Source organism: Rhynchophorus ferrugineus, unplaced genomic scaffold (assembly GCF_030347505.1).
Source record: "Rhynchophorus ferrugineus isolate W39M unplaced genomic scaffold, kcgeb_rfMv2 rfM7, whole genome shotgun sequence".
Classification (NCBI taxonomy): Eukaryota; Metazoa; Arthropoda; class Insecta; order Coleoptera; family Curculionidae; genus Rhynchophorus; species Rhynchophorus ferrugineus.
Genome location: NW_027472586.1, coordinates 31973657 through 31990279, shown reverse-complemented (window position 1 = coordinate 31990279; position 16623 = coordinate 31973657). Strand labels below are relative to the sequence as shown.

Below are 16623 nucleotides of genomic sequence, written 5' to 3'. Positions count from 1 at the left end.
AAAGTGAAGGAAATGGGAGCTGAAAAACGAAAATTACGAAAAAAATTACAACAAAACAGAACACATGAAAATAAAAGTACTTGGGACGCACCCAAATACTACAGGGCTGACTACCTACATCGAGACCTTCAGATATCCACAGTCATTCAAGAAATCAAGAGAATTGCAGGGCGGCATGAGGAAAGACTCCATTCTCATGAGAATATTGCAATATTGGAGCTTTTCGATACCACTAGGACAGGACACAGACTCTGTGTGTGTCAGACACAGGTTCTTATAATAAAAAATACAGCAGTGACATATATAAACATTATTTGACTTCATTCGAGTTAAACTTTATATCTGTTTGTTCATTTTGGAATTCGTTAGGAATTTTTTGTAGCTTTACCTCAAGTTTTAACAACAAAAATTCTATTAAATAATGCAAATAAATAAATATAAATAAAATATTGATGTATTTCATATATAAACCATTCCAGGCAGTGACAATTTCAATTAGCACTAGCGTGTCCTATGAATTAACAAAATAATTCTTATAAAACATTTCATATTTTTGAGTTTAAGCCAAAACAATATAGTTATTTTGGAATCACGTTAATCTTTTCACATAGATTATTATAATTCTAGCTGTTGATATGTATAAGCGTGTTAAATTCTTAGTGGGTTCTTAGATGTTACTAATACCACTATCTACTTTGCCAGCTGGCATTTACACTAATACACTATAACATGTTAAAGTGTTGCAATACATGTAAAGTAACAGTAAGTAGGTAATGAAAAAGTAAACTTTCTGTTTTTATGGATATATGAATAATAATGAAAATTTTATAATTTTAGTTCAGTTCATACAGAGCTACATGATATATTCTCTGTTTAGTTGACACGTTAAGGCTTAAACATACAGATTTATTGTTCATAATCTTTTAAAACTATTGCTATTTTAGAACTAGATCCAAAAATAATATTCTAATAATCACATAACGTTGATGCATTCAGATAATAATAAAAATATGAGGCCCGCTTGGTTGGCGCAGTTGTAAAGGCAACAGTATAGTCGCGGGTTCGAATCCTGCTGGAGCATGATCGTAAATTTATGTTTGTGATTGTTTAACATTTGTGATTATTCTAGGCAAGAGTGTAATAAAATCCGATAATAGGAAATTTATCCCAGTAACGTCAGTAACCACTTGCCATCGGTAGGCTTAATGCCGAGGACCGTGGTTCGGAGCACACATTAAATTGTATGTCCAGTCCAGATAAAACCTCGTTATAAAAATATATTAATAGATAAAAAAATATATGAGGAAGGTAAGACAACTTATAACTCATTAAAATACGTTGTTTGAATTTAAAGTAATTTGAGTAATCATCATCTATCCACTGTGACTTTCCAAACTCACCATATTTCAACCATAGAAATTTCAACTTCATTGAATATTACTATAGATACGCAATTTAACGCCATCTATTAGGAAAAACAAGAATTATTGTTCTCATAAGCTCATATATTGGAAAACCTATAGATTGCAGCAAAAAGAAATATTAATTTTCCTGCGCCTTTATATATAAAGAATGATATAGCCGAAATAATGGTTTTTATTACTTAATATTATCTTACAAGCTTTTTGAAATAGAACTCCGTTATTTCCATTATTTTAGGAACTCAATATATGCTCGGAACAATAAAAACACTTATAACATAAAAGACAAAGATATATCCAGATGGGATTATTCTAAGACATAAACAGATAGAAAATATAAATATATATATATATATATATATATATATATATATATATATATATATATATATAAATATATATATATATATATATATATATATATATATATAAAATATATATATATATATATATATATATATATATATATATATATAAAATATATATATATATATATATATATATATATATATATATATATAAAATATATATATATATATATATATATATATAAAATATATATATATATATATATATATATATATATAAAATATATAATATATAGATAGATAGATAGATAGATACTGGTGAAAATGTGAAGTATTAAAGTAGTTTTCTTTTTAGTATTATTGAGTTAGTTAGCTATTTGAAGAAACCAGTTGCAAAAGCACATCAAATGCTTTTATAAATTTACGGTGATACTGCTCCATCCTTGGCCAATTGTTGGTTTTCCTTTGTTGTTTTGTTGTTTTAAGATTAAAGATTTCAGACCCATCAAGATTATATGAAAACCCAGCTCAAACTCTCAGAGCTTTCAGACAGCTCAGCAGTAGATGAATCGATTGCTTTCAAACCCTTGCATGTGATGAAATATCGAAAAACAGAGAAAATGGCTACTACTACTACTACGGATGTTGACTGAAAATGACATTTCGAACTCCTTTTAACATCACGGTTTAATTGCCTGTCTGCTGAAAAATAGATTTTCCTGTGGTGTATTGCTGCTGGTGAATATCACCAGAAATACGATAAAAAGTTGTAAAACATGATGGAAAATATTTTAGTTAAGATACGATACAATGTATGGTTGGTTCCAATAAATGCCATTTTAAACTGAAAAAAAATGATCAGAATGCAGAGAAGTAATTAATATAATGTCATGTAAATAAATAAAACTGTGTTTAGTGTCTACATAACGTATAGATAAATAATTTCATACATATATTTCATAACATAAATATATTTCAAGAGATACCAATGACACTAAAAATTGATTGTCGTCCTTTCAAAAAATAGCAGTAACTTCAATGCTGTTAAATTGTTAATAAAATTGGCACCGACGATGATGAAAAATCCAAATATATATACATGAATATGAAGAAACCCCTATGACTTTGAGAAAACTGTGAGCAATTGACATTTGAAAAAAAAAGTTTCACCATTTGACAATGGAAATATAGTCAATAAAGTACCAGAAAGTAAATATACAAGGTGTCTATTTAAGGTAATAAATGCCTTTTTTATAGTGAAAATATTATCAGAATACATGTAAGTACCTTGATTTTATCAAATAAAGAAGTGTTTAATATTTGTCGTATCAAAATTTTCGAAAGCTAAATGTAACGTATAAACATAATTTCTTAATTAGGTCCCTTGTTAATACTGTTCAACAGGTCGAAAAGGTTTCGACTACTTCCGAAATTACGCTTTAATTAGTTCGATATTTTAGGAAAGTTAATTTAAATCTTTGAGAGCGGACATAATTGCTGTTATGTCAGAGATCAGTGCATAACATCACGTTATCAGTTAAATTGTCACAATTTCTATGTCCTTTATTCTGACATTGAATAACCTGATTGTGTTGTAGGAAGTAACTTTACAATTACGTAACATTTTCTCCATTCAGTAACGAAATTCTATTGTAGCTTTATACGATTCAATTTAATATTTGATGTATTCCTCGAAATAGCTTGTTTCAAGCTTTGAATGACAATACTAAAAGTACCTTGTTAATATATATAAATCAGTAAGCATAGTAGCTAGAGAAAAATATTCTTTTCTGAATTATCCACATTTGAATAATGATATTATAATAATAAAATCTACCTGCTAACATCCTGGGCCTACTATGACCTTAATATCTAAATAAAAATTGATCTATCAACCTATTATCAGGCGCAAACTAGATAGTGGCTGCTCTTTATATAATTGAGCAACCTACACACATTCATTCACCTATGAAATATGAATACAATTCAAATCCTATAGTCAGCATACAATGTTGGCCATCTATTCAATCAATGAGACGGGAGACTAAATCAACGGGAGATGAGATTGACTCTCAAACAAAATGTCAGGATCACTACCCCACTGGTGCACTACTAGAGTACGAAACCATTTTATCAACTATCAACCAACCAAAACTATTAAAAAAAAGATATCTGTACTGTCTTCAGGTTCTTGATTGAATAGACTGGTTACTTACAGCTAAAATTCGATCACAATCGTTTGAATCCTCATGACTGATACCTCACTAAGCACATTAACTGGTTACAAATATATTTTTCCACTTATAGATTATAACATAGACAGTTTGGTACAGCTTGAATGAAACCTGGTGGATTATGATAAGCTTTGAAGCATCAAGAAAGATTTCTTTTCTCCAACTGTCTCTAGAAAAACAAAAATACATAAAAACAAAACTTAATAGTTTACCGACAGAAAACTGTTAATTTACTAATTTGTTCCTCACGGAATGAACTGATGTGAGAAATATGTCCCATCCCATATTTTACTAAATTCAGCAAACTAAAATCTATTAGGAGAAGATATGGCTAATTTGGTTTAATGTAGAATGTTTTCTTACTATAAAATCTCCTAAATTATATGATTTTATCCAAGAAATAGCTTAGCTTTATGGCGAACTTTATACTGCCTACCATTCAATGAATGTCATGTTACATTTTTACCAAAACTTAATTTAGAGATTTAGTAACGTAATAAAATTATTAATAACACTCGCACAAAACAAAAAAATCGATCGGAATTTATATGCTTTTTTAAAACAAATGACCTGTAATAATTAGAAGAAATTTTATGAACAAATAACTCTAAATCCAATCCAAAACAAATACAAAAAAATAATAATACAATAACAATATTATTAATGTATAACCTCCACTACTAAATGTTTTTATTATTTTTAAAAATATTTTAAAATCTCGTTTTAACCAACGTGTGTATCTGGACTGGACCCATAGTTTATCGTAGGCTCCGAATCACGGTCCTCGGCATTAAACCTACCGACTGGCGAGTGACCAACCTAGAGACCATCCCAGAAGACATCCGATCTGATTTCTGGTGTGACTAGGACGGTTATTCCTTGTCGGATATTTCACTGTTACCTATAAATACATTTACACTTAAAATCACAAACATAAAGTAGATGAGGTAGAAGAGGACCGTCCTGTCGCCTTAACCATTGCGCCAACAAAGCCGACCTACTAAAATTTAATACTATTTACGCAAATGAATTCAACTAATAAATATTTACTCTCAAAATACACCGACAGCGGTACTGAAATTTTCTGATATATGCTCCACGAGGCTACTCGACTTAACTGTTGTTGTCACTTGTTCTCTATATTTTTGCCATGTATTATTTTGCTTCGGATACCTCTGTTGATATTAACCTCGCTCTAAATTATTCGTACCGAAATTGTTACTTTTTCTGCTGGACTGGATGAGCGGCAGACATGTATACTAAGTAAAATTATCAACAAATTGGTTAAAAAACATTCGTCGAAATTTCTATAATAATGTTGATAAAATATTGCTTTTTGAAGGGAAAAAATACAGTTGAAACAAAAATTTGGCTTGATACCGGGTTTTCGGACACTGTCCCAGAAAAATTAACAATCAAGGTTTGGTATACAAAGTTTAGACATGGTGAAATGAGCACAGAAGACGCAGTGGACACCCAAAAGAGGTCGTTACCGATGAAAACATTAAAAAATCCACAAAATGATTTTGAATGACCATAAATTGAAATTTATTGAAATAGCAAACACTCTAAAGATATCAACTGGGCGTGTACATCATATTATTCATGAATATTTGGGTATGAGAAAGCTCTGTGTAAAGTGGTAGTGGGAAAACGCAACAGTTGACTGGCGAAGACGTCTGTATTTTGGGATGCGCATGAAATAATTTTCATTGGCTACCTTGAAAAAGGAAGGACCATCAACAGCGACTATTACATAGCGTTATTGGACCGTTTGAAAGACGAAATTGGCGAGAAATGGCTGCATTTGAAGAAAAATAAAGTGCTGCTTCACCAAGATAATGCACCGTGTCACAAGTCAGTGAAAATGATGGTAAAAATCCACGAATTGGGCTTCGATTTGCTTCCTCGTCCACCGTATTCTCCAGATCTGGCCCTCTCCCATCTGGATCTCCCTTCTCCCCATCAGATCCTGACTTGGAATTGAAATTTTGAAAATCGGTCCATAATTGACGAAGAAATCGGCGGAAAAGCGGAAGCGGAAATATATATATATATATATATATATATATATATATATATATATATATATATATATATATATAAATATATATATATATATATATATATATATATATATATATATATATATATATATATATATATATTTGTTTATTTAATGTACATTCGCCGATTTCTCCGTCAATTATGGACCGATTTTCAAAATTTATTGCTCGGCAATGACTTCAAAGTGATCAGTTGGTAGTAGTTAAAATAAAACTGTAAAATACGAGTAATAGATAAGTTAAATAGGGTTTTTGTTTATTTTTATTTAGTGATTACAACGATCACAATAGACATATTTTATTTTAAAATATTTTTTTTTGTGTTAAAAATCTAAGTTTGATTACATTTTAATTTTTAGTGAGTTCCTTATTTATTTTTGGGAGTCATAAACAAAATATTTTTATGATTTCTAGTTAATGGACTTCATTCGAACATTTAACAGATTTACATATTATTAAATATTTTGAATTGTCACTGTATCATACTAATGAATATCTTAGAGGATGTATTTCAACCAACTAACAACACTCTTGAACATAATAAGAACACAGCGATCCGTACGATATTCGTTTCCATAAAAAAATCACATTCTTCGGAAACAAGACAAGAGATAGAGGGAACTTATTTCCCTCGAATTTGTTGTCCTAATATAATTAAGGTGGTATTAGGATTGGATTTATGATGCGTTCAAACGTCAGGGAAACTCCCGAAAACTTCGTACGGAAGCCATTAAATTCCAAATGTACGCACGATATCTTTGTCGGAGCTTATAAGATTTAATGTTCCCGTTAAAGGGAATCCTGGGGAACTTTATAATAAAATGCTGGCTGGCTATGTTCAAAATGTTTCGATCTTTTGCCATATAACACATCGGTTAAATATAGCGCGTATAAAAGTTATTTAAAGTTAACGCGCCGGGTTTAAAACGAAAAACTTTTCATTTACTTCAAAAATATTTCATTTTAAAGGATAAACTCAACAAGCAATAAAGCCGATCCAAAACTATTATAATATGAACGAAATCCACCAATCAAATACCATATCGATTTCTTAAAGAACATCTAAGATGTAAATTGAAAAATCGCCGGCCTACCATAGTAAGACACATATTTTTGGCAAAATTATCATTTTTTATTCAACTTAGTTCCCTTCAAGGGTGGTACACTGATTATAGCGACCCTTCAACTTTTCAATATCATTTTTGTAGTACGATTTTGCCCTTGAAAATTTCTTCCCAGCGAGCATTCTTTTGGGATCTGAGAACAGGAAATAGTCATAGCGGGCCAGATCTGGAGAATACAGTAGATAAGGAAGCAATTCGAGGGCCAATTCATGGATTTTTGCCATAGTTTTCACTAAATTGTGACACGGTGCATCTTGGTGAAGCAGCAAGTTCTTCTTCTTCAAATGCGGTCGTTTTTCGGAGATTTCGTTCTTCAAACGATCGAATAACGCTATATAATAGTAGCTATTGATAGTCCTTCCTTTTTCAAGATATTCAATGAAAATTATTCCATGCGCATCCCAAAATACAGACGCCATAACCTTGCCAGCCGACTGTTGCCATTTCCCACGCTTTGGAGCGGGTTCATCGTGTGCAGTACACTCGGATGACTGTCGATTGGACTTCGGAGTGAAATGATGGAGCCATGTTTCATCCATTGTCTTATGTCTTATTGTATGAATCTTCAAAGAATTCTCTGAATCATCAACTCGTCGTTGTTTTCGGTCAAAAGTGAGCTCGCGCGGCACCCACTTTGCACAGAGCTTTCTCATACCCAAATATTCGTGAATGATACGATGTACACGTTCAGTTGATATCTTTAGGGTGTCTGCTATTCGTCATTCAAAATTATTTTATGATTTTTTTAAAATGTTTTAGTCGGTAACAACCTCTTTTGCATTTTGCATACCTATCCTTAATGGTTGATTTTCCTGTGGCAGTGTCCGAAAACTCAGCATCAAGCCAAGGTTTTGCTTCAACTGTATTTTTGCCTTCAAAAAGCAATATTTCATCAAAACGCGAAATTCCTTTTTATAAATTTTTTTCACAATAGCAAATGTTGCTTCACTCAAAATGCTATAATTCACAAACTAATAATCTGACTGCTGTCATTATTAACAGGCAATTTTTAATTTCAGTTTAAACGAAGTAGAATTACTTTTACATTTAAAGGTTCTGTGGATGTATATAAAGGAATGGAATTTTTCTATGGAATATTTTCAAATAATATACTATAGTAAATATAGGCAATACAATAAAAGTTAAACAAAACATAAAAATTAAAGATGTATAATAACCATAAATACTAAATAAAAATTAAACATAATCAAATAAAAACTAATTATGGAAAAAAACCGAATCTATGACATAATTAAAAATAATCGAACAATAACTACTAGATAGATTTCTTAGATAAAGTAAAAGCTTTATTTATTATTGAACGGAAATATTTTTTAATAAAAAACGAGAGAGTAATCGAAATATTACCTATTGTTGTCATAAAAACAGTCAAAAGTATTTTACTATTTATCATTCACAATTTTAATCTTTTTACTCTTTATATTAATAATCTTGAAAAATATCGTTCTAAATAAACTATATATATTACATATAAACCTATGTAAGCATAAATTGGGTACATTTTTGTCAAGGTCGCGGCTAGACGACAGAGCCGGAATGTTATAAATCAGTCGAATGAAACTAGTAGAACGAAAAATAGTATCTAAAAATCCACGACTGAAACAGTCGATAGTAAATAGTAACAAAATCAGTCGGACCGAAAATAGCGACTGAATACAGTCGACTGAAACAGTCACTGGTGAAAAGTAGTAAAATCAGTCGAACCAAAAATAGCGACTGAAACAGTCGATAGTAAAAAGTAGTCAATTATATATATATATATATATATATATATATATATATATATATATATCAATAGTCGATAATCGATTTCAGTCGATAGTTCCCAACACTATTTGTTACACTGAATTTGAAAGTTTTGTTTGTTTGAATAGTTATGTTAAGAGCCCGCGAAGGCATTTGATTGATGCATTTCATTTCTATGGGGCGTTTATTTGATTTTAGTACTGTGCTTTTAGCGTTTTTTTACGTTTTCGTGACTAAATTATAATCATAATTACTTCATTATAATGAATATTCATTCTAAGAAATATAACCGAGTGTACAAAAAATAAAACTGCTCTAAAATATTGGACATAGTATAAATCTAGAATGTGTTGAATTGGAACAATGTCAAAAATACGAATGTACATGTAATTACATTACAAGATGAATTGTATCGAAAAGTCAATCAACATTTCAATAGTATCAAATTGCATTGTATTCCAAAAATATTCTTATTAAAGTAGCATCAATTCTTTAAGGGATTAATTTATTTAAAGGCTACTTAACGAAGACAGTTTGGATTTTCATTTTGGAGTTACTACTTATCATGGAATAATATACATGCCTCAACAACTATGATAAAAACAATAAGTTAAGTGTCATATTGGTTTATTATTGATGCTCCGTACTATATTTCGAATAAAGTGATACAACATGATATTCCTCTAGAACCTATAACAAGTGTAATTCAACGTGTTTGTGTGCAATGTACTTGCTAATCAGCTAAATATGCGACGTGATAGTGAAGTGCGTAGACTAAAACGTTTAACACCCCCTGATCTGATTACTGGACATATGTAGACTTTAGAATAAGCTTTAGAATAAGACTAATTAATTAAGATAATATTTTATACAGAAGATTGCTTAATGAAGTGATTTTCTACATGCCATGTATATATAATATAGACATAAGAAATACTTATTGCCAATAGGGCAGATTGTGGACTCACGAAGAGAAATAAAAAAAAGTATTGGTTTATAATATGTCTTGGCTAATTCTATAATGTATTTTGATTCACATAATTCTAGTTGATTAAACTAGCAAATAACGTGTTAAGAATAGTTATATACTTAATACCTATCAAATATATCGTCAAGTAGAACTAACGTCATTTTTATTGAATACATTTATGTGTACTAAGTGTGGAGTTTGTAGAAATATAAATAAATGTAATTTGTAACATAATCTTGTAATTTGTTCAAGAACTTTGTTAATATATAAACCCGTTCTCTTTCTCTAAAGGAACAATTCATTGGTTTTACATTAGGTATTGTGTCGACCGTTACCGAACAGGCAACAGCTTCAAAACTATGCCCGTAATTCGACTTTTCCAATTATCAACCAAATTATTCCTGCCTCAAAGAAATATTTCCTGGGCTCAACCCAACAGAAGTTTAATATTACTTTATGTAATTATGTTAGACGCTTTAATTAACCTCATTGACAAAGTTATATTATCTTACCGGAACAGCACTGAACTCATTAAAACAAGTAATATGCTCAAAACTCATCACCCGATATTGGGCGAATTTCGTTGCTTTTGATCTTTCGTTAAAAAATAAATGCGATCATCATGTTGCTGTTATTACTCTCTACAGTTATATACGAGAGTGTTCAATAAATTCACGGAAATATAATTTAATGACGGCTTCTAGCAGAAGTCATCTAACAGGGTTTACACCTTACCTTATAATTTCATGTAAGGCCTATAAGTTAGTATAGAGGATTTCTCTTTCAATTGAACCTTTATGGTGAAAAATAGGTACAACGAGTTTAACTTAAAGTATTGTCCATCGATAGCCATTACTTGTCCCAGTTTTTCAGTCAATTTACGGATTCCATCTCGAAAGAACGATGTAACTTTTGAGGTCATCCAAATTTTTTTCTTTGCTGGTTATCTATCTATTTGGGTATCTGTCATTGCTGGTATTCCAGTTTTCGCGCAGTGCTCACACATCGTTTGTAGCCAATGGCGATCCCAGTTGATGGTTTCATTAGGTTTTAGCAGCTCATAGTATTATTCGATTTTTTCATTGACGTTAATGTTGGATTATCACAATGGATCAGCTTTTCATCACCAGTAACAATAAGACGCGAAAAACCTTTCCGATATTTCCGTAGAAGCAGCGTTTCACATATGACTAAAGGCCTTTCAATGTCCCTTGGCATCAATTCATATGGCACAAACTATTCATGCTTTTGGATCATTCCCTTTTCTTCAAGCCACTGAAAATAGCTTCTTGTATTACTGCCAACAATTCTGCATATACTTCTTGCATTTTATACGGATTATCAAGGCATTACTCGAGTTTTCAAATCTTCATCCTCAATTTTTCAATCAATTCCTCAATTACTCAATAAAAATCACCACTTTTTAAACGTCAAAACTAGTGTTGGGAACTATCGACTGTCTTGTAATTGACTACTTTTTACTATCGACTGCTTCAGGCGCTATTTTTGGTTCGACTGATTTTACTATTTTTTACTTTTACTGATTCAGTCGACTGGTTCAGTCGTATACTATTAGTTACTATTTTTGGTTCTACTAGTTTCATTCGACTGATTTTTAAGGTTCTGGCTCTCTCTGTCAAATGTACCTAATTTATGCTTACATAGATTTGTTTGTAATATATATAGTTTCATGATTTTTTTGGTAGTTTGCTTGTAAATAACAATACATTGTATATTAATATAGCAGCATTTTGTAAAAAGATTAAAATTGTGAATGATAAATAGTAAAATACTTTTGACTGTTTTTATGGCAATAATAGGTAATATTTCGATTACTCTCTCGATTTTTGTTAAAAAATATTTCCATTCAATAATAAATAAAGCATTTACTTTATTTAAAAAACTCTAATAGTTATTCTGCGATCATATTTAGTTATGTCATGAATTATGTTATTATTATGTTATGAATGAATGTTTTCTGTGATTAGGTTTAATATTTATTTAGTATTTATGGTTAGTGTAGATCTTTAGTTTTTCGGTTTTGTTTAAGTTCTATCGTATTGTCTATATTTACTATAGTATATTATCTTAAAATAGCAATTAACATATTAAAATACGATAAAACATTTGTGGGGTATTAATCCATTCCATAGAAAAATTCCATTAATTTTAATTTTATAAATTGCATGTTAATAGTATTCAGTAATTATTTTTTTCCTTTTCTTTTTTAAGGTTAGTACATGAAGGAATATGTACATCTATGTCTCGTTTATTTTACCATTGGAAAATATAAGCACATATAAAATTAACTGGTCCAAGCAATTATCTCCATCCCTTCCTCTCTCGCAATTTATACAGTAAATCTGTTAAAATCAATTTATTATCTTATTTCTTTTCATTTTTATACTCTTCTGTAGTTATCCTCAGCTTCAGTAAGCCAGCCACCATTTATGAATTTTAATGTAAGATGTGCAATCCGATTTGCTAGAGATCCGATTATATTGATGTAAATATCAGTGTCATGATACTGCGAAGCGTAGACTTAAATGCTATTCAGACAATCCTAATAATTCACGATTAATTATTTAATTCAATTTTTAACTGAAATTTATTCAAGTGCAAAAAATAAAAATATATCTCGTGTATCATCAAAACTTCCTGACTGCAAGTACCACTAAAATTGTTAAACTTTGTTAATGAAACATCGATTGTTAGATGGCAGTACTTGCTTGAAACCATCCCTATATAAACCCAAATTTAAATGCCAAGAAAAAACGCCGGGGCGTAGATTTTCCGGATAAACTTTACAAATTGTGTTCGATATACAGATTTATTTCAATTTACTTTATCGGATTTAAGGATTTCTCCGGCCAAAACCGTTTACTCTCCCAGCTCATTGAACAAAGGGTTATTTTTTCATCAGACTGTTTCATTAATCTTTCAATTGCAGATTGTGTGCCTTTCTTTAAAAGAAAAATGTTTTAGTAAATTGATTCTTGTATAAAAAAAAAACTCTGACAATTATTTTCTGCGATGGTCACTTTTTTATATTCAGATCAATTTAATTGAACTCGAAAAACCCTTTTAGATAATGTATTTTATTCTAGTTATAGTAGATTAATTTCCGGATTTAATTTCTAATTTCTCTTAAGAAATCTTTAGATCGAAACGATCCTGTTACTGTCTTTAAATTACTTAATTTGTTCTTAGGCTAAGCAATTGCAGCATCGTAAGTTTAGGCGATTTATTTGTTTTAGAAAACGTTAATAAAATCAATTTGAATATTAAAAAAATATATGTAGGAATTTTTCTAATCTTTTTTCTAAATAAGATGATTGTAAACTGTTAACGAAATTCTGTGTATTTTTGTGAAAGACTCAGATGTATCATTAAAAATTATTATCATTAACACGTCATTCAAATATCGCAGTAGTTCCTTACAGTGGTAGGAACGAAATGAGCGATGATCTGAATTATGTAAGCTATCCGGAAGATATACTCGGTGTCATCTGATTTTGATTCATAATTATTTAGAAATTACTGGAGAGCAAAGCAGACTAAGAATCTAAGCTTAATATTTATAAGATTGTTTTACACTTATAAATCATAGAAACACGAAAAATGTTAGAAAAGATACATCATAGAATTGAACGATTCAAAATAACCGATAGTAATTATTATTCTACACAATAGAAGAACCAGCACACAATTAAGCGAGTTGTTCTACTCGAAATTTGACATATCAAACGAATTTTCAAGTATAAAATAGAAGTTTAAATGAAACTAGAAATAGATAAAATAGGAAGTATTCAGAACGAAGAAAATTAGATTATTTCAGATTATTTCTTGTATAAAAAATTTGCAACAGGAAATTTTAATTCCCAACATTTTTGACATTACAAAACGTAAAATAAACATATAAGGTAAAATACAAAAAGTGACAGGCCCTTAACTAAAATTTAACCTTTTGAATAGTAGAATGTGCTGACCTGCATACAGAAATTATTTAATTTCTAATCATTTATGAAATTCTTGTCCTTGAACATCAATAAACATCATTTCACAACACTTCCCGTGTTTTGTGAACGAGTTAGAAAGAACGGCTACTAAAAGATCCTATATATCCCATAAAACCCTAGCAATATCAAGGGGAATGTAAATGAGGGTACTTACCTAAATATTATATAATACGAGATATCGATGTTCTATATTATTGAGTAAATGGTTCCTTATCCTGAAACAAAAACATTTATTACCAAAATTATATTCATCCTACCATCATTATTCCTATACATCAAACATATCCCAAAAAGAGCTTTCTTGGTGAATACGATAAAATAAGAAATAAAAGATAGGAAATTGTTTCCATAAAAATACGTCGGTCGTTTGTTTTGTATTAAATAAAATTTAGGTGAATATTTTTATTTATTCTTAATTTAGTTTAACTTAGAATAATGCTAAAACCATATATAGATGACGCCAACTTCATCCCTATCTGAAAGCATAACCTAGTATCATAGAGAAATAGAGATTTAACTTTATAGGCTATTTTGGAGAAATGCTTCGCGACGTCCAACATGATTTCGTTCTATGGCTTGCTTATTTATTTTGTACGCTCTTTTCAATGTCCTTTATATAGAGAAGAGTGTGTTCAGCTTTTTATAACGTTTATAGATTTCGTTTATAATTTTATTTTATTAGTAGTGGTGTGTGCCTAGATGCACAGATACTGAGAAAATGTATCATCGTTTTCCGTTAAAAAAGTACCTGGCAATCTTGGAAAAATGGGTAGAAAACATTAAATATTTTAAACAGGTTGGGTTAAACATGAAACAGATTTATGATCTTTATCGCGTGTATCATAGACATTTTTGTGATACATTTAAACTTTCCTTTAAGTGCTTACGAACAATTTAGTGATACTGAAAATAGTACCATGAACCCAGAATATCTACAAATGGAAGTGGATCAAAATCAAAGTGATATAGGAGGTTAGTTGAAGGTTAGTTAGTCACATTTCTCTTCATAATTGTTACCATTAATTTTTAAACTGTCTTACTATATTTGTAGTGTATATTTCCATCGTTCCAGGCCCACAACCAGGGTGTTCGAAGCAAGTGTCATCAACATTTGAACAAACTCCAGAAGGTAATGGTAAAGTTTGTATTAATTCAGCCAGTACCCCCCTTTCTGTTCATTTGAGCTATGCCTTTTATTTTATTCAGCGATTTTGCCACCTCGATAATATAACAAAATGTTTGTCAAATGTTAAAAAAAAGTAAAGGAAAAAATTTAATTAGTTTAGACAAAGAAGGGCTTTTGTTATTTTCGAAACAAACACATTCGATAAAAGTCAAATTGTACCAATTATACTTGAAAATCCCTCGCCACCCAGCGTATAGTCCAGATCTAGTCACCACTGACTATCAACAAGTTGCAGATCTCGAAAGCTCTAGACATCATTTTTATATATTTATTTTATTATATTATAATGAAATTACTTCGAACATTGGATAACACAGATTTATAATTTTTCAATGTACTCACCTAATGTTCCACTACCTGGAAAACATTAGTTATGAATGTTAAAATAATTTAGAAACATTAAGTATATTATCGTCTTTTAAAATTGTCATAATTCAATTACTCCAAATATCAGATTCAGATTCTAAAACTATGCATCTAGGGACGATGTATAATAGTTATAATATAATAACTGATTGAACTAAGATAATACATAAGAAAGAATCTTAAACATTCTCTGCACAGTTTCCATATTATCAAACAATAGTTAAGATATTTAAATACTGTTAAGCAAATCTACACAAGTTATAGCCTTAAAAAACATGTACATTATTACGAACTTGCATATATTCTGATCGTTTTTTTTTTAAAAAGCCATCTATTGAAAAACATTGTTACAAAATATATTTATATAAATATTTTCTATTGTTTTCTTCAATTTATTCCGATATTTCTGGTAATATGGCGATACAATGTTAAAATAACTGAAATGTTTCAGTCGATAAACAATTTCATTCGACTTTAGCATTTCTAATTACACTACACCTTGCTGATCCTTGGCCGTGCTTATTTTCGGTTTTAATGTGGATGACTGTCTTGGATAACCCATGACTTTCTGTCTTTGAGTTTGACGAAATACAAGATTGTCGAATCAAAACAATTTTTATCATCAGTCGTATTTCCTTCGAACATTTTTGGTTATCCAAGTCATTCTTTGTCATAGAATAGAAAGGCTTTTAAATCGTCGAAACAAACCAGCATTTGAAATATGATGAAGACATGTTCAAATCAAACAACAAAAGTAATGAATGGAGAAAATGTAATTTTGGTCGTTCCATGACTAGCGTCTGTATACACTGAATAACTCAAAAATATTTTATATAGAGAATTCTTATTTATATTGATAATTCGCATTTTCACCAATAGGCATTGTTGATCAAAATACACGCCTAATATAGTTATTAACAAAATTCTAACGTAGCTAGGAAATAGGAAAGGAGGAGGAAAGCAATCGAAATTCTTCAAAATAAAACTCAGTTCATCATAATTTACTGGCAAGGCGAATAAAAAATATCTGGAAACTTACGTCAGACTTATTAAACTTTTCGTATTTTGACACAGTTAGAATTAGACTTGCGAAATGAAGCTTGAAATGTAGGGAAAAATGGAAAAAAAACTTGAAATGTGACCTTGATAATTATTACGCTGA

General features: G+C 30.1%; 1 protein-coding gene across 2 annotated transcripts in view; it reads right to left on the bottom strand.

Annotated features, from left to right (window-relative positions):
- EcR (Ecdysone receptor) overlaps positions 1 to 16623 on the bottom strand; it is a 604745-nt gene that overhangs the window by 445494 nt on the left and 142628 nt on the right. For both annotated transcript variants that reach the window (XR_013006503.1, XM_076409505.1), the window contains exon 3: positions 14064 to 14124. The gene's annotated coding sequence lies outside the window, so the exon portion shown is untranslated. The remainder of the gene's footprint in view (positions 1 to 14063; positions 14125 to 16623) is intronic.